Source organism: Strigops habroptila, chromosome 1, assembly GCF_004027225.2.
Source record: "Strigops habroptila isolate Jane chromosome 1, bStrHab1.2.pri, whole genome shotgun sequence".
NCBI classification, from domain to species: Eukaryota; Metazoa; Chordata; class Aves; order Psittaciformes; family Psittacidae; genus Strigops; species Strigops habroptila.
In genome coordinates this window covers 74,497,072-74,525,055 of record NC_044277.2, presented here as the reverse complement: position 1 = coordinate 74,525,055, position 27,984 = coordinate 74,497,072, and positions in this window count along the sequence as shown.

Below are 27,984 nucleotides of genomic sequence, written 5' to 3'. Positions count from 1 at the left end.
CTAATTTAAATGCAACATGTTTTAATATGATACAAAATTTTAAAATTAAAAATATTGAATGGTGACCTTATTATTTATATTAACCAAGAAGGATACTATTTTCATAAATAATTGGCTTTCTCACCAAGATATGCAACTCACCTTTAAAAAGGAATTTTTCTGGATAAAAAAAATTGTAATGTTCTATCATTTTTTATTTATTTATTTTTTTCTTTTATGACAAAGAACAAAAGGAGTTATAAGTGGTATTATTTCCTATATTTATTTAGGCATTTCACAGGCCCAGGAAACACAGAAGGATATTTTCATATAATCAAAGTTTTGGCTGCTGTTTGTTGTCACTGCGGATCTCACATGCTACTCACTAATGGAAAATTGTAGTATCTGATCTAGGAACAGATAAACATGCATTGACTGTATTCTGACTTTTCCTGTGTTATAAATGTCATATGCTGAATTACATAATCTAAAAAATGTTCGAATTGCCTTAAAGTAATAATAGATTTCAAACATATTAAAAATATTTCTAACTAACTTAAAGGTTGGAGAGTAGTTACCTTGTTTTTAAAACATTAGGTTTCCACTTCAGTTCAGCTCTGTTTGATTGAGAAACTTGGCACTGTGCACTGCAAATAGTTACTGACACCACAAAGATCCAATCAAGTTGTAAGGTACTTGATGATTGCACTTAACACTGATTGACCAAAATATATTAAATTTCATTTTGGGCAGGTAATCTGGAGGTAATAGTCCAAACAGGACATTCTCGGTTTAGGTAAGATGGTGACATTATGTGAAAAAATAACTTTTCTAAGCCCTTATTAAGTCAATTGAAGATTAGACTACAACCTACCATTTTCTGGTAGTTCATCTCATACCTTTGCCATTAACCTGACTGACATTATGTAGGGAATACTCTTTCTTTATGCTTTTTTTTCAGGCGGCTGCCGAATCTCTGGACATGTAGAAACTGACACTATAATCTTATACAATTTTTTAATTTTTCTAGTTTTTATGATTCTGATAACAATCTCTAAAGCAGCAAGAATCTATGACAGAATTCTTGAGAAAATACATGAAACTGAGAGAAAGAATCCCATAAAAGTCAATCATAAATTATAAGATTATTCTTGTATTCATAGGAAAATGTCTTTCTGAAGGTTTAGGAAAGATTTTACCCTTTTGTGCTCTACAATGCTATGATTTTTTTTCCTTTTTAGCATGTAACCAGCCTTAAAAAGACACTGCATGGTGTTTTCCCGCATTGGTCTTGGAGCATCATAATGATGACTGAGTGACTATTAAAATAATCTTTCCAGTTCAAGTAACCAGAGTTCATATTAATGACCAAGAGTCAAAGAAACAGACAAGATACACATCTTTGCAGTGATCCCAGTAAATTTGCAGTGATTACATAACTAAAAAACTGTATTAATGATATTATTAATAATTAATATCAATGGTTTTCAAGAGACAATAATGTGATCAGCAATGTGCCATTTTTAGTTTGCATTGCAGTTTTAAAAGTGCCTTTGGATAACAATCTGATGCTGAACTGACATGCTCTGCTAGAAGTAAAGAAAAGATTCAAAGGACTTTTCAACATCTTTCTTTGCTCCCCTCCTATACTTGCCCTCTTTTCCATGTCTCTTCTATTGCTTTCACTTTTAATTTTTCAGTCTTAGCCCAGAAAATGAATTATAAGCTCAGTCGGCTCAAATCACTATAGTCATTACAACAGAAAAATTCAACAGCAGGTAACAAATAGTATTTCATTACAATTAGGATTTGTCAACAATACAAACATGAACTGTACAGAATTTGATTAAAGTGCAGCTGTGTCCTGACCTGCTTGTGAGTTGATTCTAATTTGCAGTGTAGACAGTTGGCCTTCTTTTATCTTTTTCTTTTTATAACCTAATGATAATGGGATCTGATTCTTTCTATTTTATTTTTGTAAGGATCTTGGAGGTGTGCACCATGGAGAGCTGTTGAATTACTGTCATGTGACCCTCAAAAATCAGCAAGAACATAGTTCAGTAAATTTCATTGTTAACACTCAATTTTAATCCATAATGTTACACTATATAGTCCGATAAAGAGCTAGTTTAATATTAATTTTATCCTCTTCTTATCAAGGTTTCATATCCTGTTTGATCTGCATGCTGGCAAAATCAGTTGTTTCAGTCCTTTCTCAGAGATTTCCGTGAAGTTATTTACCAGATAGGTACATTTATCTCTATGTTTTCCTGATCTTATGGTACTTCATTTCCAAAAAACATTTTGCCTTATTTAACTTCCAGGAAAAAATAAGCAGAACCACAGACCCTGATGAAAATGGTTTATATCTCAGACAACACAAAATGATATTCTATCTATGGATTTAAAAAAAAAAAGTTAAAAACACAAAACCCAGTAGTTTGATTCTATCACAAATAACTTTAAAGCAGGGTCAGTTTCTAACCCCACTGTGGGTATGAATACCTGTAAAGATAGGGAGCATTTAAAGTAAATCACTGTCTCTTGTTAACTCAATAATTATGGTGGCTGTGTTCACAAACCTTGACATATGTGCTGTTTATCACAACAGCACATCAAGCCAGGACCATCTGGAGAATGTGCGAATCTTATGGAACATCTTGTTAATAGTTTGCTTCACCATTCAGAGTGTTCACCATTCAGAGTGAAAGCCCTTCATAAGTGGTGTCCCTCAAGGTTCCATACGGGGACCAATGCTATTTAATATCTTCATCACTTACATAGACAGTGGAATTGAGTACAACCTCAGCAAGTTTGCAGACGACACCCAGATGACTGATGTAGCTTGAAGGGCCCATTTGAACCTCACGAGGTTCAACAAGTCCAAGTGCAAGGTCCTGCACCTAGGTCAGGGCAACTCCAAGCATCAGTACAGTCCAGGGGACGAATGAATTGAAAGCAGCCCTGCAGAGAAGGACTTGGGGTGCTGGTGAATAAAAAACCAGACATGTGCCAGCAATGTGCATTTGCATTCCAAAAAGCCAATTGTAAGCACCTCCTAAAGCTCCAGACTTTCCTAGCTTGCTTTGGCTTTAGATCTCAGACTTTTCTGGAAGAACAGGACACTTTAGAAGAACCAGTTCTGTGTGTTTTCTTACAGTTGCATGCACTAGACAGCACTGTCTCTTAACTGAAATACACAAGCAGGAAACATTTCTTTCTTGCTTTGCAGCCAAAACTCTCAAAGTTTGTAGTTTTCTCAGTTAAATTTTTACTTTGTAATCTAAAAATTATTTTTGCCTCTCCATGTCTTAGGTGCTCCACTTTCACAAGTATTATAACAAATCAGACAAAATGAGAGTATTTTTGGAGAGAAAATCTTTTCTTATTAATGGCAGAGCAGGTGCAATGCCTTAGCACCTTACAGGAGGCAACCGTTCACAGTTTTGTTTTTGTGCCATTTGCAGCAGTCCAGACTGGCAATGATGACCTGATAAACAAAGTAATTTTTCTGTTTTGTTTTATTCTTCAACTCCATTTATCCAAGTCATGCTATAACACCAACCCTTGAATAGTTGACTGTGCCAACTTTAAGGGCTTCCCTCTGCTGCAGTGTCAGTCAGGCTTAATAACCTTTGCACTGAAACTATCATCTCATGGCTGAAACACAGGGGATGCCAGCCCTATATTATCAAGGAGAATGTGCATTTTCCTTTAATTTCAGTGAAAAGAGTAGAACTTTTTTGCTACTTAATGTTTTATAGACTTTAGAGAACTCTATGTCTCATATTCAGCTCAGTTGATGATTTCTTTATTGACAATTCATGCAGAGCCATGGTGTGGATGATGAGGGGGTTTTCTGAGCCAAACAAGTAAGGAGGAAATATTCTGGAAAAAAGTCAGCTACTTCATAATCCATTAGAGAAAATAGAAAAATGTATCTGTCAGTTTCACATACTGTGCAATACATTTCATGCAGGTTTGAACATTATTATTTCTTATTCAGGAATTTGAAAATGAAGGTACAAAAGGTACCCTTCCCACTCCCCAGATATTCACAGTTTAATTCAGTAAAATCATTTAAATGGAACACCATGTTGGGAAAAAAAATTGTTCCAATTAAGTAATTGTCAGAGTGCCATGAAGTTATATCCACAGACAATTGTTTTTATTAGATGAATTTCCAGAATAATACCTGGAAGTATCATCAAAAGTGTTTGACTGTTAAAAGAATATTCTGTAATGAGGCTGACTATATAAAAGCTTTAGTATAAATAGGACTGTTGGAGAACTGTAAGCCCCACAGAGGAATGTATAACTATGAAAAGAGAAAAATTCTTGTAATTAAGTTTACCAACCCATGTAAGAATGAGGTCAAATATAGCCATTCAGCTCTTTCTATGTGTATGGCAATAAACATCATTCTTATAATATACAAAGGCTTATCAAACCAGTTGTATCATCCTGATAAAAAGGACTGATAGTTATATACAAGAATTATTTTGCTACTCATATTACATTTCAACACTGTAACCCCCTATAAGGAAAATACCCGTACCACAATTACTCTCACGGGAGGGGGTAACTTGAAACTGCATAATGCTGAAGTAATAGCTGACTCCTATGACAGCAATTACATCTTAGCAAACAGGTGGGTTTTCCTGTACGGTTGTGGACAAACCTTCACCCACTTTACTGTGTTTTGTGGTTTCTAGTCTGGGAATATGAAGATCTCAACCATATACTAATAATTATATTAATATTAATATAATAAATATATATGTCTATAATATATGATAATATATAATATATAATATATACTTTATGTTATATAATTATAATTATAAATTTTATAAATATAAGAATATAAACATATATAAATATATGTAATTTTTATAATTATATATAATTATAATTTAAAATAAATAATTATATAATTATTTAATATACTATATAATGTATATGATATATAAAATATAATAATGTATAAATGTATATAAATGTTAATTGTATATAATTATTAAAATTAATAGTATATTTCTAAATTATAAGCTTGCACAATAGATTTAATAGAAAATACACATAGGCCATATTTTAATGACTTAAACAAAATATTTTCTCTTGGAAAGTATATCCACTGAAAGCTAACAACAAACATTAAACACTACTAAATCACACAAATGCATACATAAATTGGTAACCAATCATGAGAAAAGCCATTTGGCAATGCAACAAATATGTGTCATAAATGTCATGCAAGTTTAAAAAATTTCATTTTATAAAAGTATACGATCTGGTTTTTGCCCAGATACTTTTGTAAACATACCCTTTATAGTATCGATGAGATGTATAAGTAGACTCACTGTAATTTGGAAAGAAGTCATTTTACTGGAAATGAAATACATGACTTTAAGAGTTTTACAAATACTGTAAAATTCCACACAGTTTAAACCTGTCACAATGAATTTCTATAACAGGTTGTATTTTTTGATGTGCACTGGAATTTTTATTATAAATTGAGTGATGGGTACGTGAAAGGGAATATAACAGGCTACAGTTCTTTCCAATATCTGACAAAAAATTAAAGTAAAATGAAATGCACAGCTAGCATACACTGATCATGAAGAAAATAAATCTTTGAATAATTACAGTGCGGTAGTTGTTTTTTTAACTAACAACTTTTTGGTTTTGGGAGTTTTTTGGTAACTAATATTCATACCATAAGAAGTAGATGCACGGAGAATACAGAATAGACTTATTCATGTTTCTCTAAACTGTACTCCAGAAATAGTATTGCATAAATGGGTTTCCCATTAGCCTTTGCAAAATATACCACACCTTTCAAGATCTGGGACTTCATGAAAACTGACTTTTCATGCTATCTACAAACACACAGTTCAATGGAGAAGCACGGCATCAGTGGCTATTATTTTCTATATTTCTATATTAAGTTTGAAATTAGAATATTTCTCAACCAGAGCTGGCAATTCTCTGTCCTGGTAAGAATCTTGTCTAAACAGTGAAAAAATCAAGATCGTAGAACAGAGGTTGCCTCTCCTTTTGTCTTCTTCAGTACAAGGCAAACAGTTGAGGCAGAGGAACTTCATTGGTGATACCTTTTCAGACCTGAAGAGTTAGGAAGGTGAAAGATGAATAGTCAGAATCATTGTTAGGGAAGAGGAGGAGTGAAACATTACAAAAGACTCAAAGCTGAAGAAATACAGTGTGGAAAAGGTAGAGACATAGGAATGGTTTTGATAAGCCATGTTGAAGAAGCCCCAGAGCTATAGCAGAGGATAAGACAGAAGAAATATTGAGAGAAGAAATGGTACCTCAAAAGAAGAAGCAAAGAAAACATTGCTATGATCATTCGTGTGAGCAACTCTATGTTTTGGGCTCTTTGTTCTCTGTGAGTTTCTGGAAGACTGGCTCAGAGGACAGGGACAGTTCCTGGGAGCCAATTGAGTTTGTCCATTGGGAGCAAAAGCATTAGGGCCTGCAGTATGCAGCAGGCAAAGGAGAGAAGAAGGATCTTCCTCAGGGGAGCAGCAAGTAGTCTGAAGGCTAGGACCAAGCAGCTGAGTTTGCTACAGTTCGGAAAATAATTAAGTTGCCTAAAACCACACCTGGAAGCAGAAACATCATGGAGAGGGTTAGGTATAAACCCTTCTTTATTTCTGTTTAGTCTGATCTAAATTGAACTTTCCCTATTTAAAAAAAATAATTACTTTCCTATAATAAAAGCACTTTTTTCTGTTTAACCTTTCTAGTCTTAATTGGGGACTCACTACAGGGTCTCTTTGTCAAAGGTCTGATGACTCAGGCTGCAGTATGTTTTTGAAAGACACTGAATTTACAGAAATGGAGGGCAAATGTGTGTGGGAAGAGGGGAGACAGGGTGGAACAGAAAAGCTATGTTTTTTGGAGAGCTATGATCTCACCTGGAGATTCTGCTTTACATCATATGTTGAATTCAAATGTGTAGATCCTTACATACAGTGATTTTGATTAAGTTCTCAGTTGGATTATTCTGGATTTACATTATTTTAATCTATGCTCTCTTGTTACTGTGCTGAATTGATGTGAACACAATTTTCTTTCAGTAGGATCTATCAAATGTAGTTGCCTAAGACATACCTGTTCACTACATACTTCGGTGTTTGATCCCCTGGGTCATCTGTCCACAGTAACCATTACTGACACAGCAGTTATATAGTTATATAGTTATATAGTTATATAGTTATATAGTTATATATCATAGTGCCATCTCAGCTTTTTGTCTTTTCTTGGTCTCAGGGTTATTGTAACAGTTCAGATAGTTCTTTATGTGGTGGTTCGCTTTTAAAAAATGATGGCTATTACAGCTCAGAAACATTTATTCTAACATATTTCGTCTGTTCATATATTTGTTACAGCTAAGGTAGCACAGGGTAAAATAATGTTTTTCTAACTATGGATTTATGAGCCAAAATGCTTGTAGTATTAATGGAAAGGATGTGTATAAATTCCCTTGTGCACTAATGGCATTATAGTTCCCGGAATGTATGTGCATTGCATATCATTTGGTGCTTAGCTTGCCTAGAATCCTCCCAGCGATTTCTTCAATGCTCTAAAATCCAAGCCATTAAGGTACCATCACATGCACAGGAAGACATTTCTGAAAAACTTTCACATAGTTACTGTTGCTAGGTAAATCACTCCCTTGACATCCATGTATTTAGATATGCTTCTCTTTCTTTGTCTCAGACCTGACACAATGACATGAATTTGGGGGCGGGGGTGAGGATAGATGCATGAAGCCAAAGCAGCTGCTGAACTGTGAGAATAAAAGGAAAAAGTTAATTTCTTTAAGGTATTTTAAATATGTCTTAATTATATCTAGGCAGAACTTTTTCTGACATTGCGTGGATACTTTATCAAGTGCAAGGATAAAGAACAGCAGTTGCAGCTAAAAAGATATTTAAGCACCAGTCAATTCTGGCACTACCTAATTGTTGAGCAATTACACTCTCCACACTGAACCTGTCTTTTTCACTCCTAATGTACTTCTAATCAATACATACATGTGTTTATGCACATCTGTATTTAGGCCAGTTTCGGATGATGTAAATAATGCAACAAATTATTTGTCCAGATCCTGAACATGAAAGCTTCAGTTTCAAAACTGAAACACGAGCATTGATTTCTGACTGTTAGGATTTATGGGATGCGTACATAAGCTAGGCTAAGCAATAAAAAAGACGAAACATTGAAAAATCTGTGGGTGGTGAGAGACCGAAACCTCTTTTCATAGAGGGAAGAGTAGATGGAGTTGACCTTTCATATTCTACAACAGTCATCTAGACATTGTCCTCAGAGTCTTGGAATTAAACAGCCTTGCAGTAGCACACTGGTTCTAATACTGACTTTCCATATAAGGGTAAAATCCAACCTATGTGAATGTTCAATGTACTTTTAACTGTACCACTGATATTTGTGATGGATAAGTTACCATTCACAGAATGTAAGATGTGCCTCACAGCTTTTATAGAGATTTCTTAGCCAACCCTTTTTGAAAAGTACATGAAAACCTTAGGATTTGGCTCTGAGTAAAACGACTGTTATGTAAACAGTAGTAAAAAAAAAAAAAAAATTCTGGAACTAGTAGATAAAATAAAGGTAAAGTTCTAGACCACCTCATCATTTAAATAAGATTTTAATGAACCCATGACAAGGCAGTTCGTGTAATGTCTATCTTCTTTCATCAGTCTTTCAAATTTTTATCTGGAACCATTTGATCAACTTATTCCTGATCCGTAATCCAAAAATATTAAGTTCAGAAGGAAGAATGCATGTTGAAAGACTTGAGATTTCTGATTTTCAGAGTCAAAAATATTATTAGTAAAGATTCTTTATGTCACTGTATCACTGACCAATAATTCTGCAGTGGAAAAAGGCTCAGATGAGATGGACAGGGAGGATGCTCAGATCAGATGGAAAAGGAGGATGTGCCTGTGAAGCTCAGGGAATAGTGCAGAGTGTGACTGACCACTGCTGTTGTACAGAAGCTGACTTTGTCTCAACACAATCCGGACCAGAGGGTGGCCTTTGTTTTAGATAATCAGCTATCAACATTTCAGTGGTGTAAATGATTCTCCCTAAGTCCACTAAAGAACTCTGAATGTCTCCTAGAGTTAGACAGATCAGCACAGGGGAAGTGCGTATGTGGTTCAGCCCAAGACAGGCGATAAAAACCAATCACCTAACAGAAGTATTTCAAAGAGAGCAATGGGCATGAGCTGACTTTTTCCTTCCCAGCAGCTGGGGACACCCAGCATGATGATAAGCATATTACAGAGACCAGTAATTGAGACTACATTGGTATTGTGATTGAACTATGTAATGCAATTGCAATTTTTTGCCAAGTGCAACTTACGATTGTATTATGGTTTCAGTATATTTTGTATCATCATTCTGCTAAATCAGAAATCCCATGTAACATCAACTGTCTTCAAATAAATGTGATATTCAACATTACACCCTCCACTCATAGAATATCTAAATTAACCTGGTCAGGGAGTGTTGGACTCTGACATACTGATTTCCTGCCTATTAAGCAATGTATTTCTCTATATTCATGCTCCATTTGAGAAGTTTAAATTATAGTTATATCAGTAATAACATAACTAGTAATAACGTAACTGAGGAATTTTTATGCATGCACACACACTTGTGCTATATAGCTAACTCTATGAACTAAAAATGCTAATTTGACATAGGCTACATACTTAAGTATTTTTCTTCATGATCTCTCAAGACTGCTTTTTAAAGGAATAAAAACACCACTGCCACAATTCTATTTTAACTCTTTCTCAGTGTCTAAATTTATTTTCACAAGCTGCCCATCTACAACAAAAGATTAGGTAACTTTTTGACGTTGGTACCTGGATCATTATTCCTCTTTTTTATTTCTCTGATAGTAGTGTCTCAATTTTCGGATATTAGGGTTTTTTTAGTCTTACTGATTAAAGACAATGTAATCTTCCCAATCTGAATCTTTTAATTCAGGTATTTTATCCACTGCCAAAATAAAAGCTTAAAATTAAGTGGGGGAAAAAAAAGCTAAACTGAATAACTTCTTAAATGCCTGTTAACTTCAAAGTGGTTTGAAAAGTGCTACTGACTATCTTATATGGAACATAAAATATTTATTGATATTTGAAAATAACTAGAAGGGAAGAATATTCTCAAGCTTAACCCTGCAGCATTTTCTGCAATGCATGGTAGCATGTTACAAATAAGAAAACATTCCTCTAAATAAAAATAGAAAATACGATCTGAAGCTTGTAAATCTTTCTAAGACCTTCAAATATCCACAAACATATCAACAAAAGATGCTTGGGCTCTTTTCTCCCTCCTCATCTCCCACCCTACCCTTTTCTAAGGCCTTTGGTTTGCTATTACTGAAGGGCAATCAATTCCTGATTTGAATCGAGCGAGGGACAAGATCCTGGTAAACCTGTAGGTGTTCAGGGAGCAAACAGCCCTAGGAAGCTCCGCTGGGTCCCTGAGAGACACCTCTGGGCACCTCAGTGCAGAGCAGAAGCCAGTAGTACCTGCTGCTTCTCTACTGTGTGGGCATGCAAGGGAAGTTGGGCTCACAGCTGAGCAGTACCAGGCAATAAGATCCTGAGGGATGGCTTGGAAGAGGAAGTAAGTAATCATTCACCATGAGCACCAGAGTTGCTAGTTGTCATAGGTATGCTTGGGATCATCAGGAAGTAGCCATAAGCTCCACTGGTTTGGATTTTTTTTTCCACTGTGCGTGTTCTTAATGCATTAGTAAAGCATGCAATGTCCAGATATATTCTTTACTGAGGGGTGCCAGTTGTGATTTAAGGTAATTTGAGAACAATATGGTATTTTTCTCTGATGTGGCAACTCTGTAAACCAGCAAATGTTAGCACGTGTTCCAACAAGCAATAAAAAGGAAGTCTTCACTTTTGGCAAACGAGAATCACAGAGACAGGTCTCCAGACTTTGAAAATCCTGTGTTATTATTTATACATGGGATGAATAAACTTTAAAATGGACCTTAATTTAGAAGACAGGACCCCAGAGTATTTGATTCCTTTGCTGAACACTTTAATGTATTCTTAATAACAGCAAACTAGAGAAAGAAACATAGTGGTATCATACAAATTGTCCACTTAATATTTGTAGCTACTTAACAGACTTCATTAGGAGCACAAATAATAGCTTTATATTGCAGCAAGCACAGTTCAATTTATGTAACAGGAATTAGTGAAGAAAATAGAACGAATAGAAAATAAAGCCATGTCTGCAGAGACTGCTAATTCTCTATCATTCAAGACCTTTAGAAAGAGATTGGAGAGCAGTATCTGTCAAGAATTTTCTAGGTACAGCTGACCCTGCTTTAGGGTAAAGGAATGAAATACAAGACCTCATTTATAGTGTTTCAACAAACAGTCAGCTCTCAAGAACTGTGATACAGATTTTTCCAACAGCAGAACAGAAGCAACATGAAAAGGTAAAAGCTGGGTTAATTTGAATGATATGTGCCAAGTGAGAAGAGATAACAGCATTTGGCTTTTAAAAAGTCGTGTGGCAATAATGCTTCATAATGCTTTTGAATTTATACAGCACCTTTCATCCCAGAGCACTTTGCGTATTATTCGGTGCATCACTGGAAAGGAGCTTCTTCAGAATTGGCCTGTGGCAAGAATAGCAAAAGCAACTATATACAAGTGAAACTCGGTGCTGTTCAACATTTTCTTTTTTTAATTATTATTATTTTCAAATCTTTCAACATGCGCTGCCCTTAGAACAGAAATTATCTACCTTACAGGCATAAAATAAATAAACTGCACGTATGTTGATGTTTAGATTTAAGGATATTATTCAGTATTTGTTAGTGCTGCATGAGTCCTCCTCAAAAATTGTTTGAAGCTGTGCTGGACCCAAAAAAAAAAAGAAAAAAAAAAGTTTTTTTCTTTACTTTGAACTATATATAGTTTTAAAAGAAAAACAGAAAACATAGAGCAACAGAGATATTCATGAATGCTCTAAGAATGAGCAATCATGAAGCACCAGCTGTGCACCTCTGTAGCAAAACTGAGCTTTAGGAAAGATTTTCACCGTGGATGCCAAATTGGTTGTCCATTTATTTATGAGTTTACAATGCACTTGCCACAAAACTACGAACAGCATTTCAGCAAAAGCAAGGGTACTTCTTAGGAAAAAAATATTAAATAGGCAGTAAAGGTTCTGCATTGCTGAAGTGGAAGAAAAAATCAGCATCTCAGTAGCACACAAGAAAACCTGGGTAGAATATTCTGTGAGAAGAAAAGCAGTTAAGTTTGTTTGACGCATTTGACAATACCAGTCCTTATGATTTCTGCTTGAACAGGATAATTTTCTTTGGAATTTAAAAGGGAGTTTTTTGAGATCAGAAAAGGAGGATGGCATTACAGAAACCATGAACTAATGAAAATATTATCCATTAAATAATCAGTTGGAATAAAGAATCAAATTTGAATTTTAAATACATTTTAAGGGAACGAACAGGTTCCATCAGAAATCTCATTCTCAGGGTACCTCACTGTGGTATTTTCACTAACCTTGGACTTAAATGCATTTAAGAAAGCTTTATTTTTTTTCTTTCCTGAGACATTATACATCTGATTATTTCTTTAGTCTGTTCTTTTGCCAAACTACCTTATATATTTTCCCTTTCTTCATAACTTTCAATTTATGTGCCCCCAAGAAATTTATTACTTTTTCAATCTGTAAAATCTCAATCTTGATTATGTTTCGGACAACATGAATCTCAAAGGAATAATGATTCTTACTGTGTAAAACAGCTTTGCTACCATTCACACACCAAAATGAAAGGATAATATTTGTGGAATACTTTATTTTCCCAATTTCCAAAAATTCCTGATATTGTTGTCCTTCCATTTGCCCATTAGATGCTGAATGCATGTGCAACTGCTTAGTGAAAAGGATCTGTGAAGGTTTTGGGTTTTTCTGTGGGAAAGGATAATTCCCTGGGCAGTGGAGTAAAATAATCTGTTTCTTTCACAATTTACTTACATTTATTTTACATTTTCAAAGCACTGTAGAGTCAATTGCTACTTATCCGTGCTTTTGTGGGAAAAGCTACTGCTGTTATTACAGTCTTACAGAAACAAAAAGAAATGGTGACTAATCAGTAGGATTTACTCCCCTGGCAGTTTTTTGTGTCTTTGTGTTTAATTACAGGAGTGGTGACTTTGATTCTCTTCTAAAGAGAATTTTGCCTAGGATGAATGAAAGAATTTTTGCGGACCTCAGCTGATTTTGTCATCAGACTGATTACATGAAATAAAACCTAGCATATTTCCATATAGGTGACCTTAATCCTCTGCCTAAAATGGCAACACAAGTAGCAGATACTGTATATAAACATGCAAATAATGACCATGCTTATTTACACTTTCTTGGAAAGTTTGTTTTGGGATTAGGAATCTGGCTGTATAATCCTGTTTCATAAAAGGGAATAAAAATAGCAGTTTTGGCAGCAATTTCAGAGGTTATGAGTTCTAATTCATCCAGATTTCTATTGGAGAAGTTTATGAAGTTGTTTTAGGCTAATTTGTTTTTATTACATGTACCGGTTGTTTGGGGGACGTTGTTTTGTTGTTGGTGGTTTTGTTTGGTTTGGTTTGGTTGGCATTTTTTTCCCCACAAAGACTATATCTATCCCTCAATATACACCCCTACTTTTCATTTTAATAGCTTATTTAAAAAAAATTCTCTTATTAATGACTATCAAGATTATTTTTTTTCCTCCCACTTTTGCCTCAGGTAAATTTCCACAGAATAAGTGGGATTTTTTTATAAATTCAGTTGATTTCCTTGAGTGTTTTTGTGGTTTGTTTTTTTTTCTTTTTTATAAGTCAACTGTTTTTTTACTATTCCTTCTTGATATTCTTCTGATAAAACCTGTCTCAAAATCATTTACAAAGCACTTAGAAACCTTGGTAAATTTCTGTTCGGTGTCATGTGGTGCTCTGAATTAAAAAATGCCAATAAGTAATTATCCTTTGAATATTTAGTAATAATCATGGCAATGTTACCACTCCCTTAACTGTGGAGGTTTGAATCTGTTTGTCTTGTGATGTATAAAATGTATATTTCATGTGCCTCTTTGAAAAGCTAAGGATTTCCTAAGGCAGAGTATTAAAATAGTATAGGACATATGACATTACTTTCCTTACCTTGGACAAAAAAAAAAATAGACCATAGTGAGGTCCTTGACATTTATCAGATACTGCATTTTTACATGCCAAGTGAGTTGGATATTCTTCAAGGATGTTTAAAAATGGCAGAACTGTGAATAGATTTTACCACTATATAGGCCCATCTTCTAGTGACTACTTTGATTAAAGCTAGAGGGAGTTTTGAGTGAGGAAGGGTTGCAGGGTCAAGTCTACAGCATTAACAAAACATTGATGAGAGAACAATGAAAGTACTTAATGACACAAACACTTCTATGAAAACTCTGCCATCGTATTCTTGAGGGAAAAATATTCTCAGTCAGCTGTCAGGGTCTTTGTAAGTACACATGAGCTTGGGAAAAGCTATATTTGTGTGCTTTTCGGTGGTGTCTGGCTACAGTCAGGTCAGAGTGTTTCCTTTAGCAACATGCTAGACACCTAGAATCACAGAATTACTTAGGTTGGAAAAGAAGCTTAAGATCATCATGTCCAACTATAAACCTAGCACTGCCAGGTCTACCAATAAACCATGCTCCTAAGCACAAATTTTTAATTACCCCCAGGCATGGTGAATCAACCACTTCCCTGGGCAGCCTGTTCCAATGCTTGACAACCCTTTTGGTGCAGAAATTTTTCAAAATATCCAATCTAATCACCCCTGGTGCACCTTTAGGCCATTTCTTCTTGTCCTATTCCTTGGGAGACCAACACCTACCTTGCTACAACCTCCTTTGAGGTAGTTGTAGAAAGCAATAAGGTCTCCATTGAGCCTCCTTTTCTCCAGGATAAACAACTCCAGTTCCCTCAACCATGCCTCATAAGACTTGTGCTGTGGACCCTTTAACAACTTTGTTACCCTTTTCTGGACCTGCTCCAGCACCTTAATTTCTCTCTTGTAGTGAGGGGTCCAGAACTGAACACAGTATTCGAGGTGTGGCCTCACCAATGCCAAATATAAAGGGACAACCACTTCCCTAGTCCTGCTGGCCATGCTATTTCTGACACAAGCCAGGATGCCATAGACCTTCTTGGCTATCTGGGCATACTGCCACCTCATATTCATCTGGCTGTCTACCCTGGGGATGGAGGAGCCGAGCCATTACCTCATCCTTGTCTTTCAAAACAGTGGGTTAACCAAGGAGGAAAGAATGTTTAGAAAAACATGTTTTCTAAAGTCTACAATTTTAAGTTAAATCTGGTCAATTAAGAGTTAAATCCAGGTAAACCACCTGAAGTAGTTTTGCCTTGCTGATTATTGATTGCTAATCTGAGTATGAAGATTGCAGTCCTAACCTGGAGGGTCTGGAGCTGTCCAAACAGAACAAACAGCCTACATGCCTTCCTCATGGGGTGCTCTGCAGAGGTGTCAGAGGACAAACATTGTGTCCTTGATAGCATTGGAAGGCTTTCTCATTTTCTGTTCCTCAAGGTTTCACTTTCTTTCATGTCATGATAAATATTTACATATAAAAGCTTCAAAACAGGCACGGGCTAAGAAGCTTCTAAGAGGATAAAAAAACAGTCCTACATTGATCTCCATTTCAGCAATCCACCAAAACTGCCACCCTTATTTTCATGTGTATCCGAAGTTTTAGTAAGATGCAAGGGATCAGAACTAATTTGTGACAACTCAAGGTGGTGTTGGTTAGATGTGGAAAAACAGTTACCAAATTAAGATTAAGATGCCATCATCTGCACTAATATTCTTGGTCATGCAGCATAGATGATTTGCAGTTGGCACAGACCCATTTCCCATTGGAAACTGAAATTGCAGCAGGCTACTGGATTGTACTCATCAGAAGACCAGAGCAATCAGCAGTCTCCTGTTTCTTTTTGAGTAGGAAAAAAACCCCAGTACAGTCAGAAGGCTGGGATAAAATAAATGCTTTTACTGTACACATCCTTGTCATAGTTGAGAAGGTCAGCTTCCAGAAAACAAAGTTCTGTCAGTTTTAGCAATGCCCATGCTGTTGTAGCTATGCCCTCTGAAAGGTTTTACTGTGCTGTGGATCAGTTCTACTGAAAACACTTATTTTTGTTTATCTACACTAATCAGCCTCACTTAGCATTTAAAGCAGAATAGTTCAAGCATGTTCATAAAAGTATAGCTTTGCTGTTGAGGCAGTTGTTCCTGTCTCATAAATTTTCACTTAACTGGTTGTACTTTCTGAAACATCTTTTCTGCAATGGCCTTATTACTGCTGCAATATAGTTTTGGGTTTAAGTTGATGCAGATTTTAAAAATTGCACTATTATGTCTCATGATATTGACAAAACATCTTATTTCCCTGTACTCTGCCATGCCTGTCTTAATGCAAGCCAGGAGTGTGCACAGAACACTCTGCTCAGTTTTGTTCATATGGTGGAGAACCATTAAATATGCTCTTCGTGTATGAAGACTGAAACTGTTACCAGGATTTCTGGGGACACTGAACAGCTTTCCTGGCTATATCCTGATCTGAGTATCCAGAGTAGTTGAGCTGTTTTTAGGGTAGACAGTTTTCCCAATCATAATTTCAATCTGTTTGAAGTCAAAGTCTCAGTATTTTTTCTGAAGCTTCATGCTTCAGGACATTCTTCATTAGTGTTATCTATTTTGGTTTGGGTTGTTGGGGGTTTTTCTGTGGTTTTTGAGATCTGCTTGTTTCTGTTTTTTTAGCAAGGGAGAAAAATACAATCAAAAATTGATGGATTAAATGTAATTAAATGCACTACAAATTAAAAAGAAAAAAAAGAGAAAAAAAAAAGACGGGATGCACTCCTTGGATTAATAGAAAATCTCTATATAAAATTTAAAGATTTTATGAGGGTGCAGTAAGCTTCCTAACAATGAAAAAAAAAAAAAATCCTGAAATTAATATTTCAGAACTTTGTGTTCTCTCATCTGTTTGTCATAGAAAATTTTAATAAGTAGCAACACTGTTTCAGATATTCATAGGATAAAATGTTTTGCAGTTAGTTTATTATATAAATTTTCAACTCACTGCAGAGAAACTTGCATAGGTGCTTTTAATATTACTGCCTGGATTACTGCCTGGTGAAAAACCCTTTCTTTAATGAGAACATCAATGGAGTTTCAATGGGAAGCTTTTCTTTATTCACATGTGACAAAGATCTTTCCATAAAGTGTGATGCAATCTACCTTCAGTATTTTGCCCTTCAATAATACCACTTTGATGACTATTTGGATCTTTCCATGATTTTTCTGCAGAACTCTTTCTATATAAGAAATAGACATCCACTGCTGTGGATTTTTGCAGATGTTTTTTAAGTCTTTCCTCAAAGTTGTAATGTTTTGGCAAGTATGAGACTAACATCTACTGAAGAGGGATGGCACTGATTACACAACAATTACTCCAATAATCCCAACAATATGTAAAATTTTATCTATAGATTTAAGTAAGTAACTGATCATATTGACATCCACTCAACTATTCAGAAGACTTCAATTGTACATGAACTTGGAAGACTTACTAGGCTGTCACTTAAAATTTCAAAGAGTGTGAGACTGTCCTAGTATATGGCAAGTTCTATATCGAGGTTTAGAATCACTAAGGTGTTTCTTATTATTTTCTGTCACTGCAGTGTTAGAGATTGCTTGGTTTCTACACTGTTAGAGGTGCTAAATGTATGTTAAGCTTTCTGTCACATAGACTCTGATATCCTACCTGATGTCACTCTAGCCATATTCCCTAGTTATCAGTTACAAAGAAATAAAAATTTCAGAAAATTTAAAATTAAAAAAAAAAGCAACACCAACAAAAACTTCCTACTGTTTGAAAGGGCTTTTTCACTGTTGTGTCTTTTTGATAAGCAAAATGTCTGAAGCATTTAACAGAGGTTTGGAAGTTTTATGTTTAACAAATATTCTCTTTTTTTTTAATTAAAAAGCAAAACTTTGCTAAGTATAGCAAGAAATGAAAACCCCACAAAACAAAAATACTCTTCTGAAGTTTAGAAAGCAAACAACTCCTGAGCTGTAATATTACATAATTCAAAGATTCTTTCAGATCATTCTCTAGAAACACTTTTGTCTACTCACAAACTGCAGAGACAGCAGGTCTGTTCTGTTTATTCTAATTGATTTAGAAATGGTCGGCCTTTGCACAGGAAGCTGCTATTGGAAATTATTGCTGCCACACTTGTTGCTAGGTGTATTAAGCATTCTCTGGCTTAGGTAGTCAAACTAATTAATGAAACAGCTTTTGATCATTTGATGGAAACTTACAAAAATTATCAGTATGTTACATACCCTGTGAACTGTTCTATTTAATCCTAAACTTCTCATATTTTACGTTCTTAAGAAAATATGAAGGCATTTAATGAGTATGGGTTTATGCTGAGCTTAGTAAGTGTCCATATTCTAGACAACAGAGGTAACATAATTCTTTCTTTTAGGAGCTTATGATTTCCTATACATATATAGGAATTTCCTACATCCTATAAAAAAAATGCATGTATCCTCACCTTTAAATAAAGACCTTTAAAGAGTGACCTTTAAAATAATCCCATTGACATCAAGAATGGTAGGGATCCCAGGAGAAAAAAACTAGTTAGATACACATCGGTTTTGTTTCTACTTAAAATCAAATATGTTAGTTAACTGTGTGTTTGCTATTTCTTACTGTTTCCAAGCATTTTTTTTTAATTCAGCACCCCTTGATAATCAAAATGTGAATAAATGCACAATGCTTTCATGTTACACACCCTGGTGTGTAACATTCAGAGTTTTGTTCAGAATTTTGTTCAGAGTGTTTAACCATATTAGCTTCTATGTGTTTATCACACAGTTCAGTTCATATGGAAGTGGGAACTCTTATGACATCAAACTAGGCCTTTACTTCTCTTAAAATAGCAATTTGGTTTTCTGGGTAAGCTACTATTTCCCTAACTTTGTCAGAATCCCATAAACAGGGGTTCCCACTAAAGCACCAGATCTGAGTACATTGCTTTAAAAGCAACAGTGTTTACTTTAAGACACATTTCTTTGTAATTGATGACAGCAGTGGAAAATGGCCCAGATAGGTGGATGTGGGAGACCCAATCTGAGAGAAGAATAGTATTCCTGGGTCTTATTCTTTTTGCTGCTGACTGCTAAAAATGTATATTGCAGAAGAGAAAGCATCTTTATTTTTAATGATAGTGAAATTACTGTCAAAACAAGGGTAGCAATCAGCCTTTACATTTTCTGTCACGTGAAGATATTAAAAGAGTACATGAAACTTTAGGTGATTTCTGAATTTGTGAGCACTTTGGGACAATACATATCATGCCAGGCAAAAATCTGTTCACTTGACTAGATCCATACATAGAGATGAGCACCAAGTTGAAAACATAACTTCTCAAGTCCTCTTCTTCCCTGTCATCTAACTTTCCTAGACAGTCAAGAGCATGCTTATATTTTACAGCATAACGCAGATCAGAGATCCTGAAGCAAGCACCAGAAAGCTGGCTCTGGGGATGGAAGCAGCACAGCTTTATCAGTGTGGACTGAATAAAACTATTCTGCTTTTGGATCTGAGCTACTTACTTTATGCAGCCCTGCACTGTGTAAGTAAATATGCATCTGTTTTATGATACTGGACTGCATTGCAGAAACATGCTTGACGCGTCATCAGAAAAATTCCTTTAGATAATGCTATGCATATGTATAACTGTACAAACTCATGCCCTGCCTTGATGCCACCAAGCAACTGTCACTTAACTGCTGCCAAGGACTTCACATGCTGGACTGCACTGCCTCTTATGTTCACTCCTATGGTATTTTACTTGCAAACTTCCTGTGAAATTAGGCAACAGTATGGAAGAAGTCACCACTTCTAGTCTATAGAATCATAGAATAGTTAGGGTTGGAAAAGACCTTAAGATCATCTAGTTCCAACCCCCCTGCCATGGACAGGGACAACTCGCACTAAACCATGTCACCCAAGACTCCATCCAACCTGGCCTTGAACACCACCAGGGATGGAGCATTCACAACTTCCTTGGGCAACCTGTAAGCAGCTTAGTCACCTCTGGGGTCTTTCTTCAGCAACATATAGTGTTCAGTGCACACAAAAGTCTTATACACAGTCTGCATCATTTTCTGTTGCTCTTTGTAACTCAGAATGATGTGTTCAGCTTTAAATCAAGCCAGGTTTTTTATATTTTTATTTCTCTATAACCAACTGGGATATTGAAACCTTCATTGTAACTCAGCTCAGACTTTCACAATCATGTCATGTGTCATTTCAGATTACTTCCTTGACAGGCTAAGTGAAATTTCCTTGTGGTAAGTCTGTAACTTTGTGTTGTTTGACCCCGTATGTCCAGTTAACAGTTCTGATACAAAAGTACATGAAGTCGCTTTTATCTGAATTATCTCCTGAATCAGTTTCAGTAATCTCAATTTACCACTTTAGCCTATATCTTCTCTCCCGATCCATCTTTCTCCTGCTGCAGCCCTGGAAATTAAGCCCATATTCCTTGCAGAGCAATTTACCTAAAGCCAGGTTTTTTGTTGATTGGTTTGTTTCCCCTTGATGCCAGCATTTAACATTTAGCGCTTGGGGCTAGAGAAGAGGTGGAAGTCAGTCATTGCTCCTTGCAGTATTTGAATATTTCGTCTAACCCAGAAGGAAAAGTACCCACTCTAATCTGTGTGCTTAATTACAGTATAAATAAAATTTTAATTGCCATAACCAGAAACATTATTTTTATTCTAAGATCATGAGGTAGCATCAACAAAATCCCATGTCATACTGCCAGTACTGCCCTGTTGCATTGTAAAGCAACCCTAACAGCATTAAGTACTGGGCATTTTTCCAGCTATAAATATACTGTATTCTCTAGGCATCAGTTAACATTTAAGGGTTGCGTCATTTCTCTGTCCAGCTTAGTCACTGCATACACACCTCATCTCCCTTGATTTACAGCACTTTGACTGTGCACAGTTCACTTTTATATTCTCCTTAGGGGAGGGTGGTATCATCTCTAACTCAAACCCAAATAAGATTTCAGTCTGTTCAATCAGCGGTCAAAAAGATGAACATAATTTACCTTAAATCAGACTTTATTGTTTTTAGTACTCTATTCTCAAATTAATTCTGAATTATTCTTGCAGGGAACTAACTCACATAATAAAATTAAAAAAAAATAATAAAAGAAAGAATCACGCTATTTATTTATTCAGAAAAGGAAGTTGATGATGAAAGCTAGTGTCTACAGTTCAGTCTGGGATGCCCCCTGTTACCAGATTTATTTTCTAGCTTGAAGGACAAATTATGTTATTTTATTGTGTCTAATAAGCAAGTTGCAAATCTCTTGGTACAGTATTCCAGGATTTATTTTTTTGTAAATAACTGCTAACATGATTTAACAGAGAAATAAAAAGTTACCTCTGTTCTATCCTCTACTAAATTCTTTTCTCACATCCTAAATAGTAATGCACTTGTCCAAAATAAAAACATTTTCTAAAATTTACTCTTTCCCATGTGCATCATGAATTACTAACTTCTGCTATTGTGATAAGACTCAGTGTATTTACTTCATTGATATTAGGATATACAATGGAACAGTCATTAATTTAGTGCTGTTTGAGATAAAATGACATCTTTTCTGTTTTGTTCACATAATTGTCTTAAGTATTCCAATGTTAACTACATGAAATATGTTGGCCTGAGTTTCAACTTTAGTAATCTTTTTATTGATATCTGTAAGACGCAGCTACTAATGTAACAGCAGCACATGGGCTAATCTTTTCATATTTATTTTCTAACTGTATGCTAAAATAAAGACTTTATTTAGAACTGAATAAGCTGCCCAGAGTACAGATGCTTTATGCTTCAGTTTACTACCCATCTGCTCTTTGGCAATAGAGGTATGAGCTTTATATGAGGCATACTTAGAAGTGTGCTCCCAACACAGTGCATTGAGAATTTTGTATGCAACTTGCTGAAACTTGAATTGGAACTTACAGCCATAAGCTTACCTCACTAAGATAAGATGATAAGAATACTGTCTTCCTCAAGGCAGAAGAAGTATTTTTGAAACTTGAGCATGCCAGTCTGTGTTCTTCTCAATAAAAATGGTAGATTCAAGGAAAGAAGACATACCGTATACTTTGTTGTATCATCATAAAACAAAAATGCTGTATTTCTGTCTGTCCTCATTCTAATTTTGACAGCCCCCCCAAAAAATTACTGAGAATAAAATAAGCACAAATTGTCCTGGTGACAACTGTGTATTATTTCCCTGTAGCAAAGTCTGAACTCTTATAAAAGCCTATGTACTCCGAATTGTTGGGTTAGACTAAAACAAAACAAAAGAATAACTAAAATTTAAATGTAAGAACAAAATTTTAGAAGAAAAAAAAGTCAGAGTAGCAGATCAATAGATTTGGTGAGAATATGTATGTGTATATATATATGTGAGAATAGAAATAACTGATTCCACTTTAAAAATAAATAAAATTGTTTGGGTGATGGAAAGATGAGAAGATCTAGAGTGTAATAGATGGCCCTGAAAAGCAGAGTGGAAATTCCCTGGAACAAAGAGTTGGATCAATAAATATAGAAAAGACTAAAGGCAGTAGACAGCTATGGAAAAGTGAGTAAGTTCTAGTGGCAAACACTAAAAGTGAGCAGTGGCATATCAGGAGGAGAAGCCATAGGAGAAGCAAGGCATGAATTGTGCGGGCTACCATTAAACACGTCTGTTGCGTTATACGGCTGAAGACTGTGAAGAGTTGTTTAGATGATATTAGAGAATTGAGGTGAAGCATCTCAACCACACAGACCAAGAGGTTTATTCTTACAAGGTATTATCTAGCACATGAATGATACGGCCCATACTATTGACATGGTTTAGTTACATGTTAGAAGAGCAGCCTAGGCCCTTGGAGGAACTGTATACATGGACAGAGTGCCTCTACAAGAAGATAAGTACAATTAACACTTTACTAGCTAGTTTACAACTAGTTGCATATTATTTTTATATGCTGTAGTTCTGTGTTTCAAGACATTGTACTGTGTTGAATTCACCTAGCACAAAGAAGGTATCTGAAGGACATCAATTAGTGAAGCTGTTTATTTCTTGCCAAGCTTCCAGCTATGAAGAAGAGTGCCATTATGTGCTCTCCACTGGATTATGCTGGTGTAATTTGTTCATATTCATGAATATGTGAATACCTTCAGTCTGTGTTTTTTGTCCTGCCATTATCTGATTACTTCAGGGTCTTTTTCTGGTTACATTTTTCTCAAGCTTTTCAACCGCAGATGTTTAAGGGTAGTTAGGTGCTTAATTGCTGTGGAAGATCTGTGAAATGCCATTGTGATAGATATTAAATACAGTCTTTCTCAGTTTGGTTTTTTCAAGCACGGTGGAGAAAGTTGAGCAGTCTGGGTCAGATTGCAAGATATATTTAAAGACAAGACTTCAAGGAAAGACACTGTGCTAACTGAAGATGCAGAAGTTCCATACCCCTCCCTCCTATGATACTCAGAATCAAAAGGAACCATATTAGCTTTCCTGCTCTTGATTTTAGAAATACAGCTGTAAAAGTTTGGTTTGCTTTTGTCATTTAACGTTTATGCAAGACTTGTGATTGTACAAGCATTGTACATTTTTAGGAAAGAAAAGAACATTTTGGTTTTATAGTCTGTCTTTTACGCTTGGAAATGGTGAGTTGTCCCTTACTGACATCTGCCTTTGATTATCACTCACCCTAATGCACAGACAACCTGTTGCAACTGTGCATTAATAGCAAAGCATCTACAGAAAGATGTCAGCAAGGTTTTAATGGATAATAAGCTTTTAAAAATATCTGTCTGATTTCAAATATAAATCTGAAAAGATATTAATGACCTTGCTCCTAACCTAGAATAAAGTGAGACATTCATTTGTTGCAAATTGGTACAGCTTCTTTGACTATTTGGCACTAACCTGATTTACACATGAAAAGAGTCTGGCCCAGTGATAGTAAATGTATTTCCTGCACGGTTTTAGCTGTTTGTTCTTGGTGCATCCCTAATCCTGGGTTTGGATGACATGAAAAAGAAATTCACAAATATTGTACACGTGACCTGGAGAAGATTGTTTACTTTGGTTTGCAGATTCCCTCCTCTCCCATGGGTGAATTAGAACTCCCACTGTATTTTAAATCCAACTAAAGTCTTTGAAAAGAAGGGCAGGATATCTTTCAGAATTTAGCATGTAAATAAATGGGATGGTTCCTTACTGGCAAAGGAATAATAACATAGCTAATTCTGAAGAGGTGCATGGTGCATCCTGCTTTAATTCAAACACAGAATTGTCTACCTACATAGCAAATATTTTCAATAGTCTCCTGCTCACCATGTGTCCATGCAGAAGTTTGAAGGCTGTGCATTTTTGCATAACCGGCAAGTACTGAGTGTCTTATTCCATACGACTAGGGTATGTGCATCTGTACTAGTAACAAACTCTATTTTATGACAGTAACAACATAAGTCTGCAGTTATTTCCATGAAAAGAGTTGAATCATGTTCCCTTGGACGTTTCCCTATAATTACAAGGCCTCCTCAATGCAGCAGACTAACACATCAGTGAATGCTTAATAGTAAGGGCAATGGCCTGGCCAGCAACAGGTGTTGCCGTGCGAATGGCCAAGAGGCAGCAAAGTGCTTCTCTGGAGCTGTGGATCAAGATGCATTTAGTGGGGAATGAAGCTATTCCTTCTCTGTGTTGCAGTTCTGGTTTGCTGGTTTGGGTTTTTTTTTTCTTTTTGGATTTTATTTTTTTCTTTTGGCTTGGTTTGGTTTGGTTTTTGGGTGGGGGAAGGGACCAAGAGGGATGGTTAGTAATTTTTCAAGCATGACAAGCACAATTTCCACTTCTGGAGGAAGATGTGAGGAAGGACAGGAATATTTGGGAAGGTGAAACAACAGCAGAATCTGTTTGTGTATTGGTAATGCAAATGCCATTTTTTATTTTGCTTTTTTCGTCTAGGATAAGGCCAAGAATGGAGGAAAATGACAGGGGCTAAAAAATCCAAGATAGACGATTAATTTTAAAATGTGGCAGAACCGTCCAGGACTTCCACAACAATCATGGTCTCCAGCCTGTAGCCTTTCTTCCTTGGTGAAAGAACAGGGACATAATGAAGAAAAAGAGGTCAGCCATTTTTGACCAGAGGTGGATTCTCTCTCCTGCCACAGGATTCTCCTGTGGGGAAGAGAACCCCCACTGAGTGACATGTGGTGACTGGTGCACCGGTGAGGCTGGCTGCTCCCGACCAAATGGGACAGTCAGGGCTGGTAGTGCCCTCAGGGCCATAACAGTTGCAGTCGTGTTCTGTCTCATGTATGCTTTTAATTTGGAGTATATTTCACTGATACAGATGGATTATTTTGAGTCATCTATGTAGTTTCTGGTGTTACATATGAATAAGGCAAGATTTTTCCAGTACTGTAAATAATTTACATGCTAACAGCTTATAGTTAGCCTTAATTTCATCTCCTTTCAGTATAAATTTAGAAATATTTAAACCTCTTCAACTTTGGAAGTGAGCTGCATTAGGTCCCACATCAGCTTATGGACAAAAATTCTGTGTGCTGCTTTGCAAAGCTCTCCATCAGTGAGGTGACTAACAGCTAGAGTGGTCTCCAGCTAATGGCACTATGTACTCTGAAGTTTTTTTGTTTGGTTGGCTTTTGGGGGTTTTTATTTGTTTGTTGTTGGGGTTTTTTGTGTTTTGGACTTCAGCTACATAGTTTTCATCTTATTATCTTATGTAAGTCGTAGACCATATATAGCGAAGCAATGCATTTATAATGAAGGATGAAAGAGTCATGTGAATTTTAACTTCTGCTAGCACACTAATTCTTGTCTCAATTCTAAATTGTGAGAGAGATTAAACTTGGAAACAAATGACCCAGCAATATAGTGGTTGTTTTCCTGTTTTCAGTCAAGATATTTTTCTAAAACATTTGTTGGAACTAAATCAGGAATTAAGGATTTGATAATGAAATTAATAGATGAAGTTCTGTTCCCTGCAAGAAGAGACTAGACTAATCTGGATCACAACAAGCACTTTGAGTGTTAAAGGCTGTCACTGAAATTGAAAATTAATTGTACGTATTGTCATGCTAGTAATTAGAAAGATTGAGAAGGTTTTTTTATATCTCCAGAATGTCTGGCAATTTACATTTATAGGTCATAGATATCATTTGTCATGCTCAGTGAATGCCAAAATAGATTTTAGTGGGAATACTGATTTTGTGTTTTGACATTTGCTTTGGAAGAGGGAAAGGGAAGAGGTCATTATTTGATTTTATTTGTTTGTAGCCACCCAAACAGACTGATTGAACTTGGCTCAGTTGCATGGTAACTTAAACTGCTGTCTCCATGTGACAAGACCCTCAGTTAGCCTAAGTTTTAGATGGGTTTGAGTAAACTTTTATCTTTGGGCTAAAAGCTGTAAAATAAATTTGTATTTTAACATAAGCTAAAAAATCCAAATAGACTAACCAGAACGACTGGGAATAGGAATAAAGACAGTTCTTTTCATTCAGGCTGGTTCTTTGTCAAGAACATCTGCAATTTTTTTTTTTTTACTGCAACAAACTCTTTAAAGTATCCTCTAAACCTCCAGATAAAGTTTCTTCTTTTATTTTCATCACCTCTATAATTTCACTGTGTTTCTGGTGCCACTTCTCCCAGCAGTCTCCAGATGTACAGCTTGCTGAATACTTGTTCCTGGGTTTCCCTACCCTGCAGTCAGGGAAGTATATTTTGTCTTTTGTGTCAATGCGCTCAATTGCAAGAGAAAGTGCAGTCTCCCAAGGTGATCTGCATATTTCCTACCCTTTTAGCCATCACTTTGCTGGTTCTTCTGGTTAAACTACATGAGAGTGCTAGCAAGGATGAGTTGTCTGTTTTTAATGGACTGATAGATGAATCACATACCCTGGATACCCCTTGACTTTGTACTGTAATTTGGCAACCTGCATTCTCTTTATAATTAAATATTTTTGCAGTTGATGTGTTTCAGATCCCAATGTCTAAAATTTAGCTTTCTAAAACCACCTTGAAGTTCCAAAATAAGGCATAACATTGTTTAAGCCTTATTTTTTGACAATGTTAGTAAATATTAATCTTAATGTTCTGATTTCTAAATAAATTACATTTCCTGATATTAGTTTTCACCTAACCATTGGATTAAAACACCAGCTTCAATAAAATAAAAGTAAAAATACTAAACCATCTTTTTCAGCCTAGGAAGAAATAATAGAATATCTTTTGGCCAAGTACATTTTTATCACTCAGGTAAATTTTCAGGCAACTTATATTGCAGCTTTCATTATGCATTTGTGTATGTTGTTTTTTCCCAAACTCAAGCATTCAAGATTAAAAAAATGTTTTTCACCTCATATTATTTTATTACTATAATACAGTGCTTTTGGAATTTATGTATTTATGTGTTTATGACTGTGTTCTGTAACCGAAGCACAAAACTATTCCACACATGTAGAAGAAGCATGCTTCTTCTAGGCTAAGCAAAAAGACCCAACATAAGTACATAAAGATAATGTAACCCATGGCAATGCATTTGTATGCATTTTCACCAAAACCTAAACACTGAACTGTGGAAGGATTTGCATGTAGTTTTGACTATGGAAAAAACAACATGGCAGACGAGTGGGAATTTTAAGGTCCAGTCCTAGACCCATATTTCCTATGTTCTTTAACTTCACCTACCTGATGAGGATCTTCTAGGGTTTCCAGA